The 5,305-nt window shown below is 33.8% G+C and overlaps 1 pseudogene; it reads right to left on the bottom strand.

Moving 5' to 3' along the window:
* Window positions 1–217: 217 nt before the first annotated feature.
* On the bottom strand, window positions 218–1,004 carry LOC132043406 (large ribosomal subunit protein eL13y-like; annotated as a pseudogene).
* Window positions 1,005–5,305: the final 4,301 nt, after the last annotated feature.

The raw sequence follows: 5,305 nt of genomic DNA, 5'->3' as shown, positions 1-5,305 counted from the left end.
GGTTTGTCAATATTGATAACTGAAACCAAACTGTAACAATTTTCATTTGGTTCGGTTTTCTTCGTATTCGCTTCGTCTTTGTCGGTTTGAAAAGAGTATATATATAATAATGAAATAGTGGTATTGTCACTCCCATGTGAACTGTATATACTGAACAGACGATGCATTTTTTTTATCACAAACAAAACAAAATCCTTGAATAACAAAAAAACATAAGTTCCTCAAAATGATTGTATGAATAAACCTTCATCACAAGGTCTACCAGAAAGTTGATAATGCTTAACAGACTACAGAACACTCTATATTGCTCACTTTTCTTCCTTTTCAGCTTCTGTTGCCCTCTTCTACCTGACTCCGACATGTCGGGCATTTGTAAGCTCAATTTCGCAGCTTGTCATAGGCATTGAATGATTTCATCTCATCTGTGACCTTCACAAGTTCAACAGCTGGTTGCTCCCTAGTAATGGGCATGTATGAACCTTGGACCTGGGTGGCAGTAGCAACTTCCTCTGCACTAAAATCACCAGCTTTGACCTTCTTGTAACGCCTTGGGAGGATAACTAGCTTAGCCTTGTAACTCTCGAGTCTCTGGACATTCGTTTGGAAACCTTCCAAGGATCTGATCCTGCGGCAATGATCAACAACAATGCCTACGGTTGGTGCTAGTTTTTTGGGAATACCAGCTGCCTTCAGTTCTTCAAGAGAAAATCCCCTGCCAGCACTGACTTTCATGTTGTATTTAAGTGTTTGTCCATGAACAATAGGTCGAAGGGATCCAGTGGTTGGCCTAGGGAAGATCTTCGCAACCTTCTGCTGCCTAGCATTACACCTTCTTGTTTCCAGCAGGTTGGTTGAACCATGCCCTTACATAGTTTTGCCAATGCTTCTTGAACTGTCCATTGGGAATAACATTGTTGTGCTTCATGTCTTACCTGGGATTGGGGCTAGGGTTCTGGAGGCAATGGAAGAACAAGGCCGGGCAGACAATGCATACATAGGTAGATATTACATTACCGAAAATTACATACAATTGAGGGGAGCTAAACCTGACCTCTTGATATGGTGAAAGATTGATCCTTCTCCATCTTCATACAATATGTTACACGATATATATTTTTTATTTATGGGAGAGATCTCCTATTTACACGTTGACATTGTACAACATGACTATTTATTTTACTATATAATTAACTTACAAACTCTAAAGAAAGATATGAAGTTACAGCTTCAGAATTGTGATTTCAATAACTATTCATAAAGGATAAATTCACAAGATTCTTCCCTTTCCTGATAATGCTCCTCTAATGATAGCTCTATAACTTTGAGATTTTTTTCCAAAATAAAAAATTATAGTGGAAGAGTCCATGTCTGTATCAATCCAATCCTTTGCCTTTATGCTCTAAAGTTCATATGCCATTCCTACTTTTAGCATGTGCTTATGGGGATACCTAAAACCTTGTTGCTTTGCCTTATGTTCATCTTCAAGAAGTTGCAAGTATAATTTATTATCACTTTCTTGGCTATATATCAGACCCCTCTCTTTCAATCACTTCATGTTCCCCTACCAAATGAACCACCGCATGTTGATATGCTCTGTCCGGCATTTTAAGTTCTCTTTCTACTAATGATTCTTATCCTTTTTGTTCACGGATGAACACCTTGAGCATCTCCACTAGTGATCCTCCAAATGGCTCTTGTTTGTTACGCATATCATATGTCACGACCAGGGGCGGGGGTGGCATGGCACCCCCTAAATTGATAAATTTTTTATATATCTATGTTGCAATTTGGTTAAGCTATGTTAAAAATTTGATCCTGCCACTCCCAGTCGCAAATTAGACAAAGGCGTCACTGCTGGTAGATACAAGTTTGAATCTATATTGAGCATTTTCGACTTCGGTTTTTCTTTGTGCTTTTTAGTTCCTTTGTACCAATAATTCCCTTTTCGGCTCTCCTAATTTTTTTATTTATCTTTTTATTATTTATATTGTCTTTCCTCTATTCTTTTCTTCTTCTTTTTTTTTTTTTTTTTGTCTTTCCTCTATTCTATTATTTTATCTGTAATCTCTAGCGAGAACACACAAATAGTAACTTCAAAATCCCTTAAACTAAGCATTTTTCTTAATCTCAAATCTGTGAGTATTTAAATCGAAAAACTTGGGTCTCAATGAGAATTTTGGATTGAGATCAAAATTCAATTTATTTTTATTTTTTATAATTTCTTTTGTTTATTACTCCCTCTGTCCATGTTTACTTGTCTAAATTTGACTTGGGACAGTCTTAATAAGCAATAAATAAATGAGAACTGAATTGGAGTACTTAATAATAAGCGTAAAATAGGTATAAAATGGTAAATTATGTCTTGGTTTTTCAAACTATACAACTTACAAGTAAAAGTGGACATATATTTTTAGTGTAGTGGACAAATAAAAGTGGATGGAGGGAGCGTATTATAATAAAATTGTGCTATTCTACAATTGTTAAATTCAATTTAAATCACTTTACTACTTAATTTGTAATGGAAATTTACATAACATTGCTTAGAAAAAATATGAAATTTATGATTTATTTTTAAGAACTTGTAGTTTATCTAATTCTACATTTACTTATGGGGTGTAATTACCTATTGAGGAGTTTTTCTATTATTTTTCTTATTTTGATTGGTGTAATTCCCTTATTGAAGATGTTATTTTACTTGTGCAAGTTCATTTTTTAATATACATAAAAGATGCAAGTCCCTTGGTGAAAATGTTGATTTTACCTTGTTGTTAATGGGTGTGATTCCTTGTTAAGATGTTAATTATGTTCGCTTCTTGATTTTTGAGATGTAATTTTCATATTTGCAAATTAAAAAAGGCCTATTAAGTTGACCCGAATAAATAAAAAGAGATGGACCCGACACAACACGTTCCTAACAAGTTGTACATTAAAGAAATTATGGCACCTGGCACCTTCAAATCCTAGATCCGCCTCTGATCACGACACCACACATTGAAAAACACACAAATCAAGTCGTTGTGCTTGATTAAAGATGAATCTTTTTCGTGTTGGAACTTCGCTAATAGAAAGTGACTTGAAGGACACAAACAGAAGGACAGGGGCACATTTGTTAGGTAGTGCTTGAAGATCGGTGGACTACCATGGACCATATTCTGACTAGAAAATAGCAAGTCCTGGTAGGTGATGAGAATTTGTCCTAGCCATTGTTTCTTGAAGATCGGTGGACTACCATGGACCATATTCAACCGAGCGCAGCCAGCTGATTTGTATGTTTTTATTTGGCAGTGACATAAGGATATGACAATATGAGCAACAAACAAGAGCAGGGGCGGATCCACCCTTTAGGGTGGGGGTGGCATGGCGCCCCCTAGATTGATTATTTTTTTATATACATATGTTGCAATATGCTTAAACTAGGTTAAATATTTGATCCTGCCACCCCCAGTCGCAAATTAGACAAAAGTGTTATGGTTGGTAGACACAAGTTTGATCTATCTTGAACATTTCTGACTCCCGTTTTTCTTTGTGCTTTTTAGTTCCTTTGTACCAGTAATTCTCTTTTCGGCTCTCCTAATTTTCTATTTATCTTTTTATTATTTATATTGTCTTTCCTCTATTCTATTATTTTATCTGTGATCTCTAGCGAGAATATACAAATAGAAACTTCAAAATCCCTTAAATTAAGCATTTTTCTTAATCTCAAATTTGTGAATATTTAAATCGCAAAACTTGGGTCTCAATGGGAATTTTGGATTGCGATCATTTTTTTTTATATATAATTTCTTTTGTTTATTACTCCCTCCGTCCATGTTTACTTGTCTATATTTGACTTGGGACACTCTTAATAAGCAATAAATAAAATGAGAAATGAATTGGAGTGCTTAAAAATAAGGGTAAAATAGGTATAAAATGGTAAGTTATGTCTTGGTTTTTCAAACTATACAACTTACAAGTAAAGGTGGACATATATTTTTAGTATAGTGGACAAATAAAAATGGACGGAGGGAGTGTATTATAAAAAATTGTGCTATTCTATAATTGTTAAATTCAATTTAAATCACTCTACTACTTAAATTGTGATGAAAATTTCGTAAGCATTGCTTAGAAAAAACATGGAATTTATGATTTATTTTTGAGAACTTGTAGTTTATCTAATTCTACATTACTTATGGGGTGTAATTACCTATTGAAGAGTTTTTCTATTATTTTTCTTATTTTGATTGGTGTAATTCCCTCATTGAAGATGTTATTTTACTTGTGGAATTTCATTTTTTAATATACATAAAAGATGCAAGTCCCTTCGTGAAAATGTTAATTTTACCTTGTTGTTAATGGGTGTGATTCCTTGTTTAAGATGTTAATTATGTTCGTTTCTTGATTTTTGAGATGTAATTTTCATATTTGCAAATAAAAAAAAGGCCTATTAAGTTGACCCGAATAAACTAAACAGAGATGGACCCGACCCAACACGTTCCTAACAAGATGTACATTGAAGAAAATTATAGCACCCGGTATCTTCAAATCCTAGATCGGCCTCTCAACAAGAGTCATTTAAAGCATTACTAGTGGAAAGGCTCTATGAATTCATAAGTGAACAAGAAGAAGAAGAATCAGTAACAGAAAGAGAACTTGAAGTGCTGGACAGAGCCCAGCAAAACGCAATGGTTCATTTGGTAGGGGTGCATGACGTGATAGCAAGAGAGGGTAAGTTGTAATAAATTATGCTTACAACATTTAAAGAAGAACACAATGCAAAGCAATAAGGTTTTTGATATCCCTCACAAGCACATGCTAAAAATAGGAATGACATCAGAACTTTAAAGCATGTAGGCAGAGGATTTGATCTTGTCCTATCTATTTGAGTGGATTTACTCAGGAATGGACTATTCCACTCCTAGTGATGAGATGAAGTTTTGTTCATGGATTATTCTGGAAATGGTATTGAAGATATGACTAATTTTGTGGTCATATGTTGAAGTTTAGATGCTTATGTAACTTAGCTTCTTGGTGCAGATTAACTGATATGTATAATAAGGATTCAAATTTATTAGCTCTCTGCAGGTAAGTGTTATGGAATGAAAAAAACTAGAGAGAAAATCGAAGAGAGAATGAATGAAAACTCATCGCATTAATTTATTACATTGTTTCTTGTATTGAAAAAATAAAAGACTACATCTCTAATTATAGAGAATTAAAGAGAATAAAATAAAAGAAAATATATTAATTTTCTTATAGATACTAAACTAAAAGGAAACTAAATATTTTATAATTAATGTAGCAACTAGACTTAGAAGGAAAATAAGTG

This window comes from Lycium ferocissimum, unplaced genomic scaffold (assembly GCF_029784015.1).
Source record: "Lycium ferocissimum isolate CSIRO_LF1 unplaced genomic scaffold, AGI_CSIRO_Lferr_CH_V1 ctg24081, whole genome shotgun sequence".
NCBI classification, from domain to species: Eukaryota; Viridiplantae; Streptophyta; class Magnoliopsida; order Solanales; family Solanaceae; genus Lycium; species Lycium ferocissimum.
The sequence above is the reverse complement of the archived record's forward strand: the minus strand, read 5'-3'. Positions and strand labels throughout refer to the sequence as shown.